Source organism: Phyllobates terribilis, unplaced genomic scaffold, assembly GCF_046119375.1.
Source record: "Phyllobates terribilis strain yellow unplaced genomic scaffold, ASM4611937v1 Scaffold_4__5_contigs__length_816908805, whole genome shotgun sequence".
Taxonomy (NCBI): Eukaryota; Metazoa; Chordata; class Amphibia; order Anura; family Dendrobatidae; genus Phyllobates; species Phyllobates terribilis.
In genome coordinates, this window is record NW_027362764.1 from 262982148 (window position 1) to 263002185 (window position 20038).

Below are 20038 nucleotides of genomic sequence, written 5' to 3' on the forward strand. Positions count from 1 at the left end.
AAATGACGTGGGGTCCCCCCTATTTTAATAGCTAGCAAAGGCTAGGCAGACAGCTGGGGGCTGATATTAATAGCTCAGGAAGGGTGCCATGAATATTGGCCCCCTCCCAGGCTAAAAACACCAGCCGTCAGCCGCCCCAGAAATGGCGCATCCATAGGATGCGCCAATTCTGGCACTTAGCCTCGCTCTGCCCACTGCCCTGTAGCGGTGGCAGTGGGGTAATAGGGCTGGGGTTGATGTCAGCTTATAATGCCAGCTGACATCAAGCCCAGGTTAGTAATGGAGAGGCGTCTATAAGACACCCCCATTACTAACCCCATAGTGAAAGTTAAAAAAAACACAAACACCCAGAATAAAGTCCTTTAATTGAAATAAACACACAATTCTTTATTGTTCTAAATTAAACCATACTTACCGTCACGCCCATTCCAGCTGAAGCCAACGATCTCCTGCAATAAAAATAAAATAATAAACCAACATCATCCTTACCTTTCGATGGTTCCCAGGACAGCTCCAGCTCTGCTACATCGAGATGACAGGCTGGACCGCAGCAGAACGCTGCCATCCAGCCTGTCAACCCGCAGACACTGAGAAGAGCAGGCTTGCTTGCGCTCCTCAGTGTCTCGCTGTGACGGCATCCAGATGAGCCGAGGTCATGTCCAATGAACTCGGCTCACCTCATGCACGTCACTGACAGCGTGGGAAAATTCTCCTGCACTCAGCGCTTCAGCGTGGGAGAATTCTCACGCTGAAGCGTGAGATCATTGGACATGAACTCACCTCATGCACGTCACTGACAGCGTGGGAAAATTCTCACGCTGAAGCGCTGAGTGCAGGAGAATTCTCCCACGCTGTCAGTGACGTGCATGAGGTGAGCTCATGTCCAATGAACTCAGCTCACCTCATGCACGTCACTGACAGCGTGGGAAAATTCTCCTGCACTCAGCGCTTCAGTGTGAGAATTTTCCCACGCTGTCAGTGACGTGCATGAGGTGAGTTCATGTCCAATGATCTCAGCTCACCTCATGCACGTCACTTACAGCGTGGGAGAATTCTCACGCTGAAGCGCTGAGTGCAGGAGAATTTTCCCACGCTGTCAGTGACGTGCATGAGGTGAGCTGAGTTCATTGGACATGAGCTCACCTCATGCACGTCACTGACAGCGTGGGAGAATTCTCCTGCACTCAGCGCTTCAGCGTGAGAATTTTCCCACGCTGTCAGTGACGTGCATGAGGTGAGCCGAGTTCATTGGACATGACCTCGGCTCATCTGGATGCCGTCACAGCGAGACACTGAGGAGCGCAAGCAAGCCTGCTCTTCTCAGTGTCTGCGGGATGACAGTCTGGATGGCAGCGTTCTGCTGCCGTCCTGCCAGTCATCTCGATGTAGCAGAGCTGAAGCTGTCGTGGGAACCATGGAAAGGTAAGGATGATGTTGGTTTATTATTTTTCTTTTATTGCAGGAGATCGTTGGCTTCAGCTGGAATGGGTGTGATGGTAAGTATGGTTTAATTTAGAACAATAAAGAATTGTGTGTTTATTTCAATTAAAGGACTTTATTCTGGGTGTTGTGTTTTTTTTAAATACTTTACTAGAAATTCATGGCGGTCATGTCTAATACTGGCGTGACCCCATGAATTTTGGGCTTAGGGCCAGCTGATAATACCAAGCTGGCCCTAACCCCTTTATTACCCAGTGAGCCACCGCACCAGGGCCCTGGATGAGTTGGGTACAGCACCAGAAGATGGCGCTTCTATGAACGCGCCATTTTCCGGGGTGGCTGCGGACTGCAATTTGCAGCGGGGGGGGGCCCAGAAAGCTTGGACTTCCCTGCGCTGCAGATTCCAGCCCCCAGCTGCCTAGTTGTACCTGGCTGGACACAAAAATAGGGCGAAGCCCCACGTATTTTTTTTTTAATTATTTCATGAAATTCATGAAATAATTAAGAAAAAAAGGCCTTCCCTATATTGTTGTGTCCGGCCAGGTACAAATAGGCAGCTGGTGGTTGGGGGCAGCCCGTTCCTGCCTGCTGTACCTGGCTGGGCACAAATATAGTGCGAAGCCCCACTTCAATTTTTTTTAATTATTTCAGGAAATTCATGAAATAATTAAGAAAAAAAGGCCTTCCCTATATTGTTGTGTCCGGCCAGGTACAAATAGGCAGCTGGTGGTTGGGGGCAGCCCGTTCCTGCCTGCTGTACCTGGCTGGACACAAATATAGTGCGAAGCCCCACTTCAATTTTTTTTAATTATTTCAGGAAAGTCATGAAATAATTAAAAAAAATTGACGTGGGGCTTCGCACTATATTTGTGTCCAGTCAGGTGCAGCAGGCAGGAAAGGGCTGCCCCCAACCACCAGCTGCCTATTTGTACCTGGCCAGACACAACAATATAGGGAAGCCCTTTTTTTTTAAAATTATTTCATGAAATAATTAAAAAAAAATTGACGTGGGGCTTCGCACTATATTTGTTTCCAGCCAGGTACAGCAGGCAGGAACGGGCTGCCCCCAACCACCAGCTGCCTATTTGTACCTTGTCCAATGAACTCGGCTCACCTCATGCACGTCACTGACAGCGTGGGAAAATTCTCCTGCACTCAGCGCTTCAGCGTGGGAGAATTCTCACACTGAAGCGCTGAGTGCAGGAGAATTTTCCCACGCTGTCAGTGACGTGCATGAGGTGAGCTGAGTTCATTGGACATGAGCTCACCTCATGCACGTCACTGACAGCGTGGGAGAATTCTCCTGCACTCAGCGCTTCAGCGTGAGAATTTTCCCACGCTGTCAGTGACGTGCATGAGGTGAGCCGAGCTCATCTGGATGCCGTCACAGAGAGACGCTGAGGAGCGCAAGCATGCCTGCGCTTCTCAGTGTCTGCGGGATGACAGGCTGGATGGCAGCTTTCTGCTGCGGTCTAGCCTGTCATCTCGATGTAGCAGAGCTGAAGCTGTCGTGGGAACCATGGAAAGGTAAGGATTATGTTGCTTTATTATTTTTCTTTTATTGCAGGGGATCGTTGGCTTCAGCTGGAATGGGCGTGATGGTAAGTATGGTTTAATTTAGAACAATAAAGAATTGTGTCTTTATTTCAATTAAAGGAATTTATTCTGGGTGTTGTGTTTTTTTTTAACTTTGACTATGGGGTTAGTAATGGGGGTGTCTTATAGACGCCTCTCCATTACTAACCTGGGCTTGATGTCAGCTGGCATTATAAGCTGACATCAACCCCAGCCCTATTACCCCACTGCCACCGCTACAGGGCAGTGGGCAGAGCGAGGCTAAGTGCCAAAATTGGCGCAACCTATGGATGCGCCATTTCTGGGGCGGCTGACGGCTGGTGTTTCTAGCCTGGGAGGGGGCCAATATTCATGGCACCCTTCCTGGGCTATTAATATCAGCCCCCAGCTGTCTGCCTAGCCTTTGCTAGCTATTAAAATAGGGGGGACCCCACGTCAATTTTTTGGGGGGTCCCCCATTTTAATAGCTAGTAAAGGCTAGGCATTCAGCTGGGGGCTGATATTAGTAGCCTGGGAAGCTCCGTGGGTATTACCCCTTCCCAGGCTTCAAACATCTGCCCCAGCTGTCTGCTTAACCTCCGCTAGAGCCTAAAATTACGGGAAACCCCACGCCAATTTTTTTTTAAATAAATCCTTTATTTTAACACTAAATGACAAGTACAGTAATCAACACTGTCACTGTACTTCATATATATGTGACTGACATGTTTCTATCTATCTAATCTATGTGTGATGCTCTATTCCTTCCATTCTAAATTGTCGGGTACCGCTGCTGAATTGCCGGCCGCTTTTTTAAAGAGACGGTGCATGAAAACACTAATATTTTTTTTAATAAATCCTTTACACTAAATGGCAAGTACAGTAATCAACACTGTCACTGTACTTCTTATATATGTGACTGACATGTTTCTATCTATCTAATCTATGTGTGATTCTCTATTCTTTCTATTCTAAATTGTCGGGTACCGCTGCTGAATTGCCGGCCGGCTTTTTTAAAGAGACGGTGCATGAAAACACTAATATTTTTTTTAATAAATCCTTTACACTAAATGACAAGTATAGTAAGCAACACTGTCACTGTACTTCTTATATATGTGACTGACATGTTTCTATCTATTTAATCTATGTGTGAAGCTCTATTCTTTCGGTTCTAAATTGTCGGGTACCGGTGTACGCCGCTGCTGAATTGCCGGCTTTTCATGTTTCATTGTGAGCACAATTCCCATCGATTTGGGCAATCACTCTAATGCCACAACCACCATTGCTGTGGCATTACAGTGAGTGGCAGACAATCCCTGCATGATTGGTGCTCTAAATAGCGCCAGACATGCAGGACATGCTTTTGGTGCACGAACAGTTATCGAACATAACCTCGAACAGCCGAATTTTTTGCAAATCGTTCGGGTTCGTCGAACAACTCGAACACCGCCCAAAACAGCTCGAATTTGAGATTGGCGAACAGTTCTAGTCGAACACCGCTCATCTCTACAGGTGAGTACAGAACAGTGACAGATTCTCCAGAGGAAACACCACAGACATCATTAAAGGGGTTCTCCACTACTTGGACAACCCCTTTTGAACTAAATGCTTGGCACCTGAAAAAATAATAAATCTTATACTCACCTCCGTGCTGGCGCTGTTCTCGCAGTGTCGACACTCGCGGTCCCGGGGCTCTCGTGCTGTTGATATGACACCGGTGCCCAATCAGCGCTGGTGTTACTGTCCCCACCTCCTGTCAAATTGATCATGAAGAGGAAGCCAGAAAGCAGCAGCAGCCCAGACTTCGTTTTCAAGTTCGATTTTTCCAAAGGTGGAGACAGTGACGCCAGCTCTGATTGGGCACTGGTGTCACAACAACCGCACGAGAGCCCCGAGGAGAGCGAATGCTGGCACTATTGGAAGGGCACCAGCACAGTAGGTGAGTATAGGCTTTTTTATTTTGCCGGGGACAGACATTCAGTTCAAGAAGGAGTTTTCTAAGTAGTGGACAACCCCTTTAAATGTATTTATTCGCCTATATGTTCACATGTGGCACTTCAGCCCTTGTACCAGGTCTTTCTCGTAATGAAGTTGAAATGCCGCATATGAACCCATGAGAATAGATGGATGTAACACAGATAAATACACCTGCATACACATATTGAGACAAATACATGGACCTGACATATCACACACCTCTATACAAACATATTAGACATAGATACAGTACAGACCAAAAGTTTGGACACAAATCATTTAAAGATTTTTCTGTATTTTCATGACTTTGAAAATTGTACATTCACACTGAAGGCATCAAAACTATGAATTAACACATGTGGAATTATATACTTAACAAAAAAGTGTGAAACAACTGAAAATATGTCTTATATTCTCGGTACTTCAAAGTATCCACCTTTTGATTTGATGACTGCTTTGCACACTCTTGGCATTCTCTTGATGAGCTTCAAGATTTAGTCACCGGAAATGGTTTTCACTTCACAGGTGTGCCCTGTAAGGTTTAATAAGTGGGATTTCTTGCCTTATAAATGGGGTTGGGACCATCAGTTGTGTTGTGCAGAAGTCAAGTGGATACACAGATGATAGTCCTACTGAATAGACTTAGAATTTGTATTATTGCAAGAAAAAAGCAGTGGCCATCATTACTTTAAGAAGTGAAGGTCAGTCAGTCCGAAAAATTGGGAAAACTTTGAAAGTGTCCCAAGTGCAGTTGCAAAAACCATGAAGCGCTACAAAGAAACTGGCTCACATGAGGACCGCCACAGGAAAGGAAGACCAAGAGTCACCTCTGCTTCTGAGGATAAGTTTATCCGAGTCACCAGCCTCAGAAATCGCAGGTTAACAGCAGCTCAGATTAGAGATCAGGTCAATGCCACACAGAGTTCAAGCAGCAGACACATCTCTTCAACAACTGTTAAGAGGAGACTTTGTGCAGCAGGCCTTCATGGTAAAATAGCTGCTAGGAAACCACTGATAAGGACAGGCAACAAGCAGAAGAGACTTGTTTGGGCTAAAGAACACAAGGAATGGACATTAGACCAGTGGAAATCTGTGCTTTGGTCTGATTAGTCCAAATTTGAGATCTTTGGTTCCAACCACCGTGTCTTTGTGCAACGCAGAAAAGGTGAACGGATGGACTCTACATGCCTGGTTCCCACCGTGAAGCATGGAGGAGGAGGTGTGATGGTGTGGGGGTGCTTTGCTGGTGACACTGTTAGGGACTTATTCAAAATTGAAGGCATACTGAACCAGCATGGCTACCACAGCATCTTGCAGAGGCATGCTATTCCATCCGGTTTGTGTTTAGTTGAACCATCATTTAATTTTCAACAGAACAATGACCCCAAACACACCTCCAGGCTGTGTAAGGGTTATTTGACCAAGAGGGCGAGTGATGGGGTGCTACGCCAGATGACCTGGCCTCCACAGTCACCAGAACTGAACCCAATCGAGATGGTTTGGGGTGAGCTGGACCACAGAGTGAAGGCAAAAGGGCCAACAAGTGCTAAGCATCTCTGGGAACTCCTTCAAGATTGTCGGAAGACCATTTCCGGTGGCTACCTCTTGAAGCTCATCAAGAGAATGCCAAGAGTGTGCAAAGCAGTCATCAAAGCAAAAGGTGGTTACTTTGAAGAACCTAGAATATAAGACATATTTTCAGTTGTTTCCCGTTTTTTTGTTAAGTATATCATTCCATATAATGTTAATTCATAGTTTTGATGCCTTCAGTGTGAATGTACAATTTTCATAGTCATGAAAGTACAGAAAAATCTTTAAAGAGAAGGTGTGTCCAAACTTTTGGTCTGTACTGTACATACACATATATGTATACCCACATATTACACATGGACTTACCCTCCCTGCAGATGATTGCACGTGATGAAATCAGCAGCTTCTTCTCTCTGAAGACTGTACTTCCATCTTTTCTGTAGTGCAGCCCCCCCCCCCCTGGGGCCCGACTGCAGAGCTCTCTTGATGTAATTGCAGAGCAGGAGGGGGAGAGGGGAGCAGTAACATACAGAGCAGTGGGGGGAGGGGTAGAGCAGAGCAGATATATACAGAGCAGTGGTAGGAGGGGGAGAGCACAGCAGTAACATACAGAGCAGTGGGGGGGAGAGCAGAGCAGTAACATACAGAGCAGTGGGGGGAGGGGGAGAGCAGAGCAGTAATACAAAGAGCAGGCAAGGGGGGGGGCAGGGAGAGCCGTGGCCATGTTGTATGCTGCCTCACTCCTCTGATGAAGGCCGGAACTGGTGGGCAGAGCCTCCTCTCCTGCTCTAACAGAGCAGACAGTGAGTCATCCTCTGCCCGTCAGACACACAACTTTTGCAGAAGTGGATCATTCTGCCTCCTGTCTCCCGGACTTTCCTGTCTCACAGGCACCATAGTGGCAGCATGGTCTGCCACTATGTACCGTACGCCCCTGAGTCAGACACCACCAAAATGGCATCAATTTCACTAGAGTAGAAACAGTAAAATGGGAACCGACACCTCTTCCACTACAGCCAACCCAGCAGATGGAGACGAAACCAGGAGTCTCCACATTTCCAAAAATTAGGGGCAGACACCACCAAAGTGGCATCAATTTCACCAGAGTAGAAATAGTATAGTGGGGACTGATGTCTCTTCCACTACAGCCAACCTAGAAAATGGAGACCCAATCAGGAGTCTCCATATTTCTGCAGCAATGCATCCAGGCCAGGATAGTGGTGGAGAAATTTCTGTACCACCAGGTTGAGGATGTGAGCCATGCAAGGCACGAGTGTGAGCTTGCCCTGGTGTAGGGCCATCACCAGGTTCGCACCGATATCGCACACGGTCTTCCCTGGCTCCAGGTTTATTGGAGACAGTCATTGCTCAAACTCGGAGTGGATAGCTGTCTACTAGTGTTGAGCCACCCCCGTAGTGTTCGAGTTCGGTTCGGTTCGTCGAACACCCGTGTGTTCGCCGAACTGTTCGTCGAACACCTTCGAACACCGTTAAAACCAATGGCAGGCAAACAAAAACACATAGAAACACATAGAAAACACCTTCAAAGGTGTCCAAAAGCTGACAAACTGCTCAGAAGACATAACTAACACATGGAAAAGTGACAAGTACATATAGTCATGCGAAAATAAAAGAGGTGGAGGAGTAAAAGGAGGGGGAGACACAGATATAGGCATGTCATGCCCTTCTAAAATCCAAAAAGTGAGAAGCCGACACGGCCAGTCCGCTCCTGCCCGTGCCACCTCCGTGTCGCCGGGTTTGTGCCAGAGCCGCGGTGAACCCTGATGGCCAGCCCCCCTCTCCCAATACTGGTGCCTGTCCGCTGGTGGGTCAAGCGAGCCCCCCTGTGGTGGAGGCAGCTCTAAGCTTTTTAATTTAAATTGTCTCTCTAATTTGAATGAATACACTTTAAATCCATTTACAAGGATCTATTGGAGGGCAAGTCTCATGCCAGCAGCCGCGTAATTCCAGCTCCAGTAGCGTCCACTAAAGCTGCTGCAGTTAAAAAGCTTTTATAAGGATCGAGCTCGGCTGTCCACCGCAAGGCATCCTACTGCCAGTCCCAGCCCCTATGCCTTGGGGTGCCTCCTGATGCTCTTCACTGAGTATCCCATGGTCCCGAAGCATTTCCTTTGAAAAAATTAAGTGTCTAAACTACAGGTGGTGTAGCTTGCTTAACAGCCGGGATAATCCGCTGACTAGCAGACACTGCTACTAGGCACAAAGTATTTCCTGGGCTAGATGCAGTTAAAAATTTGTAATTAGATACTCTCGTTGGATGCTGAGAAAGCATTCCATAGAGTCTCCTGGCACGCCATATATGATTCTCTTAAAAAGCTTGGGGTAGGGGTCTAGGGGACCCTTTTATAGCCAAAATCACGGCCCTGTATCACAATACGTCACCTAGGCTGAAGATAAATGGAACTGTAGCACCCTGAGGGCTCGGTTGCTACAGAGGTATTGCACCTCACCCAGAGGTGTGATATCTCACTCTCAGGTAAGGATGGAGTGTGGATCAGGACCCGACACCTGCATGCATTACACCACATTGCCGTGGGGCAGGGCGACCAATATGCCTCTGAGATGGGCACGACAGTCCCTGTCCCTGGCTGGAGTGGGGGGAGGGAACACTGAGGAAGGGGAACCCTGTAGTGCAGGAGCAGGGAGGAAGCAGTTCCTGGGTGCATTGGGAAGGGAGTATAAAAGGTGGGCACCATCTTAGTTCAGTGCAGAGAAGTCTGAGCAGAAGTGGCAGGGAGCAGGGGCTCTGCATGAGCTCTGCTCCGGAGGCGGGCCTAGTAACAGAGGCCCAGGCCTGGAAGAGGGAGAAGGAAGGAAGAGGAGCGGAGAAGGCTCCAGGAACGAGGAATGAAGGGATCCCAGGGGTGCGGACGGGCGAGTCGCCACCGCACGCCCGAATCCACCTGCGTGGAGGGGTCAGGCCAAAGGGGGAGACCGGTCCCCGAAACTAGTGGAGGCAGGAAACGACCCTCAGCTAGAAACCGGAGGCTGTGACATTTTATGTGGCGCAGCCCCTCGCTATACCCGCTAGGAAGGCACCACATAGGGTCAGGGAAACTGGCGCCAAGTTTACCAAGAGGAGGCCCGAGGCAGCCGGACAGAAGGGTTGGTAAGAAAGGCCAGACAAAGGACACACAAAGGGGGTCCTGTGAAGCGCTCCAAAGTTATCTGGGAGTTGTCTGAGCCCCTCACCTGGTGAGCACAGTACGACGTGGGCAGCCGTTACCTGCAGACGTGGTCTGGATAATAAGAACTGTGAGTAAAGGCCCTGGACTGCAACACTGACTCCGTGTCGTTACTGCTGCTGCCCTGCACCATCACCCCCATCCTCCGCATACACTGCCCTGAGGCTATACTCCTCCCGTGGGGAGTTATGCTACGCTCTGCTGCACCCACAACACCAGCCTCAGCGGTCTGCCCTGCAGCGGCGGTTCACTCTGACCGCAATCCACGGGTGGCGTAGTCGGACATTTAAACATCAAAACCACATAAATAGTTCCGCCACTGGTTTGACCGCCCTGAGCCACGGAACCGGGTCGCCGCCACGAAGACTACAACCACCAGCATCCACCAAAAAGGGTCCGGCTCCGGGTGTCCCAAGGCCCAGGGTGTGCATCAGAACATTTTCATCACCTTTCACAATCACCAATGGGACAAGGCAGGGATGTCCTCTGTCCCCTCTCTTATACATCCTAGTGATGGAGCACCTGCTCTCATCAATTCGCCATAACCCCAATATTAGGTGGATTGAGGTGGGAGGCACCGAGTACAAGTGCTCTCTATTTGCTGATGATGTCCTAGTATATATCACTCAATCACATATATCCATCCATGCTGTTATGGCTAAAATAGATCACTTTGTTACATGGTCAAATTTTAAAATCAATGCAGCGAAGTCTGAGGCCCTTGATGTCTCCCTCCCCAAATCCATATAGGATTCCATCCAGTCCAACTTTCCCTTTGCGTGGCCCTCACAGGGTATCAAATACTTAGGAATTCCTATTCATAGAGACCTCTCCCATCTATGTTATCTTAATTTTGGGCCCTTTATTGAACAACTCCATACAGACCACGGTTGGCAAGTTAGAACTGTAAGATTCACTACGTGAACCACTGGTGTTTTGTGGAAAAGCACATGTACACTGCGTTCCAAATTATTATGCAAAAAGTGTTTAGGAGTGATAAGGGAAGAATTTGTTTGTTTGTCAGTTAAACTCATTGATGGTGATGTGTGTCAGGGCTCTTTATATCACTGTAAGCAATTGCAGACACCTGTGCTAATTAGTTTGGCAGGTGTGTCCAATGAAAGGCAAGACTACTTAAGAAGGTTGTCTCACATTATTAAGCAGCCTACATTTTCTGCCAAAATGGGAAAGAAAAAGGATGTGTCGGCTGCTGAGAAGCAACAAATTGTGGAGTGTTTAGGTCAAGGCATGACTACAATCAACATTGTGCGATGATCAGGATGAAGTGTCTTGGCAATCAAGAAGTATGTAGCTGATTCACAGTACACACGTGTGCGTGCTGATAAGGGCAAATTGAGGACTCTTTCCTACAGGCAATTACGTCAGGTTGAAAGAGCAGCGGCAAAAAAGCCTTGTCATAGCAGCAGACAAGTTTTTGAAGCTGCTTGTGCCTCCAACGTCCCCCGAACAACAAGATGCAGGTCATTCAGAGGTTTGCAGCTGTGCATACGCCATCCTGTCGACCTCCTCTATCCACTTCACACAAGCAGAAACGGCTCCAGTGGGCCAAACATTACATGAAGACTGATTTCAAAACTGTTTTGTTCACGGATGAGTGCCGTGCAGCGCTCGATGGTCCAGATGGATGGAGTGGAGGATGGCTGGTTGATGGACACCCCACGCAAACACGGCTACAGTGCCAACAAGGAGGAGGTGGAGTAATGTTTTGGGCTGGAATCATGGGGAGAGAGATTGTCGGCCCCTTTAGGATCCCTGAAGGCGCTAAAGATGAACTCCATAATGTATGTGGATTTTCTCAAACAGCACTTCCTGCCATGGTTCAAGAAGAAGAACCGTGTATTTCACAGCAAGATCATTTTTCTGCATGATAATGCACCATCTCATGCTGCACATAAAACATCTGCATCTCTGGCTGATATGGGCATAAAAGGGGACAAACTTATGGTGTGACCCCCATGCTCCCCTGACCTGTACCCCATTCAGAACCTTTGGAGCATCATTAAAAGGAGTGTCTATGATGGCGGGAGGCAGTTCACATCTAAGCAACAGCTCTGGGAGGGTATTCTGTCCTCATGCAAAACAATTGAAGCAGAAACCATCCAAAACCTGACAAATTCAATGGACGAGAGAGTTCAGAAGCTCCTTTCGAACAAGGGGTCCTATGTGAAAATGTAACATCACCTAGAATAAAGTTTTGAGTTGAAAACTGTTTGATTTCAGTTTCTAACAACCTGCTAATGCTTATAATTTCAAAAATGACCATTTTTTTGGTCTTTATTAAAATGAAAATGTTGATCGAAAAGTTTGGGGGATCTAAGAGTGTGGCAACCCAGTAGTCATGATTACTTCGAATTCTGACAATATGAGGGTCATGCTGCAGGTAGTGCAGCAAGAAGGCACTTATGTGTCTTGCGCATCTCGGAGCCCCAAAATTATTTTCCGGGCTAGATGCAGCTAAAAATTATTATTAATTTTAAATCTGGTGAAGCTTTAGTATAGATGGCCTAATAGGATCAGTGCTGCACACTGCTACAAAGCCCAAATTATTTTCCAGTCAAGATACAGATAAACATGATTAGTAATTTTAAATCTGGTGGAGCTTATTATAGATGGCCTAATAGAATCAGTGCTGCACACTGCTACAAAGCCCAAATTATTTTCCAGCCAAGATACAGATAAACATGATTAGTAATTTGAAAGCTTAAAACGGTTGGTAGGGTGATTTTAACCAATCATCAAGCTTTTACTCTCCCCAGGATGACACAGGAGTAGAAAAGTCGTTTCGGATCCATGATTTGTTCATCTTTATGAACGTGAGTCTGTCTACATTATCAGTGGAGAGCCGCGTGCGCTTATCTGTCAGCACACCACCAGCAGCGCTGAACACACGTTCAGACAGAACGCTGGCTGCGGGGCATGACAAGATCTCCAAGGCGTAAGTGGCTAGCTCCGGCCATTTATCCAGATTGGAAGCCCAAAAAGAGCAAGGGTCCAGTGACACAGTCGTGGCTTCAATGTTTACTTGGAGATACTCCTGTACCATCGTCTCTAGGCGTTGACTATGTGTCAGACTTCTTGTCTCCTGTGGCCTTGCAAAGGATGGGCTAAAAAAGTGGTGAAATGATTCCGCAAAATTGATGTTACCAGCAGATACTGTGGTTCTGTTACGGTTTGAGTGCTGAACACTTGACGGTCCCACGGTTGGCAAGTTGGAACTGTGAGATTCACTACGTGCACCACTGGTATTTTGTGGAAAAGCACATGTAAGATTCTGCAACAGTCTCTGCTGATACTCCTGCATGCGTGCATCCCTTTCTATGGCAGGAATAATTTCTGCAAATTTACTTTTGTACCGGGGATCTAACAGTGTGGCAACCCAGTAGTCAGGATTATTTCTAATTCTCACAATTCGAGGGTCATGTTGCAGGTAGTGCAGCAAGAAGGCACTCATGTGTGTTGCGCATCCAGGAGCACCAAGTCCCTGTTGTGTTGGTGGCGAGGTAACAATCATGCTTCCTTCCTCTGTCCTCTCCCCCCAACCTCGCACAACAGAAATGTGATCAAGGTCTCCCTCATCTGATGAGTCTTCCATCAGTTCGTCCTCCACTTCTTCCTGGGCTCCTGCACCTTCCTCACTAGTTTGGCTGCTACCATGCGCCCTGGTAAAACCATCTTCCCCACCCTCACATGCCTGCCGCCTTGGTGCTGCCGACCGTCTGGACCTTGCAGATGTTAGCCCTTCCGCATACAACTCCTCCTCCTCTACTTCCTCCACCTCCTCTTGTGCCACCACCTGACTCCGAATTCTGTTTAACATGTGCTCCAGCATGTAAATCACCGGAATAGTCATGCTGATAATGGCATCGTCAGCACTAAACATCTTCGTCGCCATTTCAAAACTGTGCAGAAGGGTGCATAGGTCCCTGATCTGAGACCACTCCTCCAGCGTGATTTGCCCCACCTCTGAATCTCGTTGGCCCAGGCTATACGTCAGAACGTATTGCACCAGGGCTTGTCGGTGCTGCCACAGTCGCTGCAACATGTGCAGAGTTGAATTCCACCGGGTAGGCACATCGCATTTTAGCCGGTGAAGTGGCAGGCCCAACGACTTCTGTAGAGATGTAAGTCGCTGAGCTGCGGGATGCGAACGGCGGAAGTGAGCACACAGCGACCGTGCCCTCTGCAGAAGGCCATCTAGTCTGGGATAGTGGGCTAAAAATTGCTGGACAACCAGGTTCAACACGTGAGCCATACAAGGCACGTGTGTGACATTGCCCCGGCGAAGGGCCGCACCCAGGTTTGCAGCATTGTCGCACACGGCCTTCCCTGGTTTCAGGTCCAGTGGAGACAACCATTCATGAAATTGGTTCTCCAGAGCTGACCACAACTCCTCAGCTGTGTGACTCACATTTCCCAGACATTTCAATGTAAAAACCGCCTGATGACGTTGAGCCCTACTGCCAGCATAGTAAGGAGGTGTGCAGGATCCCTTCTGCGCAGTTAGAAAGCTTGTGGCATGACCAGACAGGCTTTGGGTGCAGGTGGAAGACCGAGAGGAGGTTGAGGAGGCAGAAACAGTGGAGGAACTTTGACATAAAGAGGATTGACGCACAACTCGTGGGGACGGCAAGACTTGGACAGCAGCCCCTTGTCCTGCTGTCACCATAGTTACCCAGTGCCCAGTCAGCGACATGTAACGCCCCTGTCCATGCCTACTCGTCCAAGTGTCTGTGGTGAAATGCACCCTGTCACACACAGAGTTTCTCAAAGAAGCGGTGATGTTGTGTGCGACATGCTGGTGGAGCGCAGGCACACCTTTCTTTGAGAAGTAGTGCCGACTGGGCATCTGGTACTGGGGCACTGCGACGGACATAAGGTCTCGAAAATCCTCTGTGTCCACCAGGCGGAAAGGCAGCATTTCTGTAGCCAAGAGCTTGCAGATGGTGAAATTCAACCTCTTAGCTTTCTCATGGCTAGGAGGAAATGGTCTTTTACTTGTCCACATCTGAGGGACCGAGGGCTGGCTATTGTGCTTAGACGGGGTTGATAAGGGTGTCCCCGGCAAACTGCCGGTCTGTGAGGAAGATGCAGGCGGACATGTTAGGTTGCCTTGATCCAAAGGTGGTGCTATCGATGTCGGACAGCGCTCAACACCAGCTGGTGTTACCACCTCCAAAGAAAATGATGACCTGCCAATCACGCTGGCTGTTGCGGGTAAAGAGGTGGCAGGTCTGCGCCCCAAAACAGGTGTGACTGCTGTCCCCCCAGTCACAGAGGATGAAGAGGCCGCGGATGCACAAGATATGGCAGACGGTGATTGGCCCGGCCGGCTAGGCCGCATTGTAGCACACTGAGCTTCCCACTGCAACTTATGCTTCATGTCCATGTGCCGGTTCATGCATGAAGTACTCAAACTATGTATTTTTTGGCCTCTACTTAGCTTTTGCTGACAAATGTTACAGATAACACGAGTTGGGTAATCTTTATCGATCTGAAAAAATGCCCAGGCTATGCAAGGCTTAGCACCCATGCGACCTGAAGAGCCACCACGACTTGTGGTGAGAGGCAGAGTTGTTTTTGAGGATGCAGTTGTTGACGTGCTTCCAGTACTACGTCTCTGTCCAGGAAGGCGCAACCTGACCTCGTCGTCACTAGCATCTTCCTCCACCTCCTCTGCTGACCTCATCTCTTGGCTGACTGTGGGTTGACAGTAAGTGGGATCTCCGACCTCATCATCATCACCCTGTGCGTTATCACACCCGTCGTCCTCAGAGCCAACCTGTTCCTGCCCTGACAAAAAACTAAAGTTGTCGCTCCAATCAGGTATTTGAGTCTTATCATCGTCTTCCTCATTGTCTCCACCAACAGGAGTTACAGTTTGGGAATGAGGGTCTACATTATGGTCAGAACCTTCTGCGTCTGGTCCTGGATCCGACTCATAAAGATTCTGGGCATCAGTGCAGATCATTTCCTCGTCTGGATTCACAGAAGCGCTGGAGTCGACCTCTGATTCCCAGGCTATAGTATGAGTAAACAGCTCTGCAGACTCAACCATCTGTTCTACCTCATACTCAGACGGGCAGCTGGAGATTTGGGAGCTGTGAGGAAGCAAGTGCGATTTGGGTGACACCTTTGAGGACTGGAGTATTTGTGATGTTGAAGTTGATGTGGAGGAGAGCCCACTTAAAGGAGCACTTGATATCCGTTGAAGCACCTGCTGTTTTTGTGCCTCATCTGGAATTTGTAGCGATTGGAGTGGCCGTAAGAAAGGGATCTTATCACATTGTCCGCTAAAAGAAGTAGATATTTTAGTTTGGCTGGAAGATGGTCTTTCTTCTGCAGATGTTACTGTTGCTTTAACACCTACCCCACGGTCACAACCTTTTTTCCCCTTCCCAACACGCCTATTCCCCTTTCCACCAGCAGCAGGCCTTTTTCCACTCATTTTGGTGGTTAACTAATTCACAACTCTGGAGTTGTTTGCACAAAAAAACAATGGATGGTAACCGAGCAGAGCTGAGTGGCCAAACTGTGGTATTAGGCCAAAACTATTGGCTGGGTTAGATGCAGAAAAAAATTATTTTTAATTTGCAACCTGATGGAGGTCAGTATAGATGGACTAATAGACCAAGTCCCACACACCGCTAGAAGCCCAAATATTTTTTCAGAGCTAGATGCAGAAAAAAATTATTTTTAATTTGCAACCTGATGGAGGTCAGTATAGATGGACTAATAGACCAAGTCCCACACACCGCTAGAAGCCCAAATATTTTTTCAGAGCTAGATGCAGAAAAAAATTATTTTTAATTTGCAACCTGATGGAGGTCAGTATAGATGGACTAATAGACCAAGTCCCACACACCGCTAGAAGCCCAAATATTTTTTCAGAGCTAGATGCAGAAAAAAATTATTTTTAATTTGCAACCTGATGGAGGTCAGTATAGATGGACTAATAGACCAAGTCCCACACACTGCTAGAAGCCCAAATATTTTTTCAGAGCTAGATGCAGAAAAAAAATATTTTTAATTTGCAACCTGATGGAGGTCAGTATAGATGGACTAATAGACCAAGTCCCACATACCGCTAGAAGCCCAAATATTTTTTCAGAGCTAGATGCAGAAAAAAATTATTTTTAATTTGCAACCTGATGGAGGTCAGTATAGATGGACTAATAGACCAAGTCCCACATACCGCTAGAAGCCCAAATATTTTTTCAGAGCTAGATGCAGAAAAAAATTATTTTTAATTTGCAACCTGATGGAGGTCAGTATAGATGGACTAATAGACCAAGTCCCACACACTGCTAGAAGCCCAAATATTTTTTCAGAGCTAGATGCAGAAAAAAATTATTTTTAATTTGCAACCTGATGGAGGTCAGTATAGATGGACTAATAGACCAAGTCCCACACACTGCTAGAAGCCCAAATATTTTTTCAGAGCTAGATGCAGAAAAAAATTATATTCAGTTTGCAACCTGATGGAGGTCAGTATAGATGGACTAATAGAATGATGCTATGCCCAAAAGATTTTACTTCACTAGGTGCAGTAAAAAAATTGGTATTCTATACACAGGTGTTATATCTTGCAACACAGATAGGCTACTCCACTGACTAACACACTCTGCAATAGGCCAAAAAGGATTAGCTTTGCTAGATTCAGCCAAATGCTGTGAAAAAAACTTGCACAGCACTGGCACAGACCTGCCTGGCAAAAACTGATAGGAACTCATGTAACCTAGTCCTGAAAAGGACTCCAATTACAATTAGTCTTTACTCCCACAACCTATCTATTTAAGAGCACAGACCTCCCTGATAAAAGTCGTAGGAAATGCTGTAACCTAGTCCTTAAAAGGACTGCAATCACAACTATTCCCTACTCCCAAGCTATCTGTAGATTTGTGCGAAAATTGGCTTGAAATTAACAAGGTATAGCGCACACAGCAACAGCGGTGCCGTCTAACACGCAGCTGCAGCAGTGAGAAAATGGTGGCGACGGGGAAAATGGCTTGGTCTTATAGGGCAAGGACATGTGACATACACTGCCAATGACACATGCCCTTGCTTGTGTGAAAAAAAGCACTTCGCTCCGTGTGTGCGCTGCTGATAGGCTGACAGATTGCACCTCCCCACTGCAAATGCGGGAAAGAGAAAAAAAAATGGAGATCTTCATTGTTCCTGCAGAGATCCATCCCCTGCCCCTCCCCCCACCCCGCTGTACACTCAAACTGCGTATTAACATTAATTTTCATCATTACTGAGAAATAAATCCAGTTATGATTTTGGTGCACGAACAGTTATCGAACATAACCTCGAACAGCCGAATTTTTCTCAAATTGTTCGTGTTCGCCGAACGGCTCGAACACCGCCCAAAACAGCTCGAATTTGAGATTGGCGAACAGTTCGAGTAGAACAACGCTCATCTCTATTTGCAACCTGATGGAGGTCTGTATAGATGGATTAATAGAACAAGTCCCACACACAGCTAGAAGCCCAATATTTTTTCAGAGGTAGATGCAGAAAAAAATATATTCAGTTTGCAACCTGATGGAGGTCAGTATAGATGGACTAATACAACAAGTTCCACACACAGCTAGAAGCCCAATATTTTTTCAGAGGTAGATGCAGAAAAAAAATATATTCAGTTTGCAACCTGATGGAGGTCTGTATAGATGGATTAATAGAACAAGTCCCACACACAGCTAGAAGCCCAATATTTTTTCAGAGCTAGATGCAGAAAAAAATATATTCAGTTTGCAACCTGATGGAGGTCTGTATAGATGGATTAATAGAACAAGTCCCACACACAGCTAGAAGCCCAATATTTTTTCAGAGGTAGATGCAGAAAAAAATATATTCAGTTTGCAACCTGATGGAGGTCTGTATAGATGGATTAATAGAACAAGTCCCACACACAGCTAGAAGCCCAATATTTTTTCAGAGGTAGATGCAGAAAAAAATATATTCAGTTTGCAACCTGATGGAGGTCTGTATAGATGGATTAATAGAACAAGTCCCACACACAGCTAGAAGCCCAATATTTTTTCAGAGCTAGATGCAGAAAAAAATATATTCAGTTTGCAACCTGATGGAGGTCTGTATAGATGGATTAATAGAACAAGTCCCACACACAGCTAGAAGCCCAATATTTTTTCAGAGGTAGATGCAGAAAAAAATATATTCAGTTTGCAACCTGATGGAGGTCTGTATAGATGGATTAATAGAACAAGTCCCACACACAGCTAGAAGCCCAATATTTTTTCAGAGCTAGATGCAGAAAAAAATATATTCAGTTTGCAACCTGATGGAGGTCTGTATAGATGGATTAATAGAACAAGTCCCACACACAGCTAGAAGCCCAATATTTTTTCAGAGGTAGATGCAGAAAAAAATATATTCAGTTTGCAACCTGATGGAGGTCTGTATAGATGGATTAATAGAACAAGTCCCACACACAGCTAGAAGCCCAATATTTTTTCAGAGGTAGATGCAGAAAAAAATATATTCAGTTTGCAACCTGATGGAGGTCTGTATAGATGGATTAATAGAACAAGTCCCACACACAGCTAGAAGCCCAATATTTTTTCAGAGGTAGATGCAGAAAAAAATATATTCAGTTTGCAACCTGATGGAGGTCTGTATAGATGGATTAATAGAACAAGTCCCACACACAGCTAGAAGCCCAATATTTTTTCAGAGCTAGATGCAGAAAAAAATATATTCAGTTTGCAACCTGATGGAGGTCTGTATAGATGGATTAATAGAACAAGTCCCACACACAGCTAGAAGCCCAATATTTTTTCAGAGGTAGATGCAGAAAAAAATATATTCAGTTTGCAACCTGATGGAGGTCAGTATAGATGGACTAATACAACAAGTCCCACACACAGCTAGAAGCCCAATATTTTTCAGAGGTAGATGCAGAAAAAAATATATTCAGTTTGCAACCTGATGGAGGTCAGTATAGATGGACTAATACAACAAGTCCCACACACAGCTAGAAGCCCAATATTTTTTCAGAGGTAGATGCAGAAAAAAATATATTCAGTTTGCAACCTGATGGAGGTCTGTATAGATGGATTAATAGAACAAGTCCCACACACAGCTAGAAGCCCAATATTTTTTCAGAGGTAGATGCAGAAAAAAATATATTCAGTTTGCAACCTGATGGAGGTCTGTATAGATGGATTAATAGAACAAGTCCCACACACAGCTAGAAGCCCAATATTTTTTCAGAGCTAGATGCAGAAAAAAATTATATTCAATTTGCAACCTGATGGAGGTCAGTATAGATGGACTAATAGAATGATGCT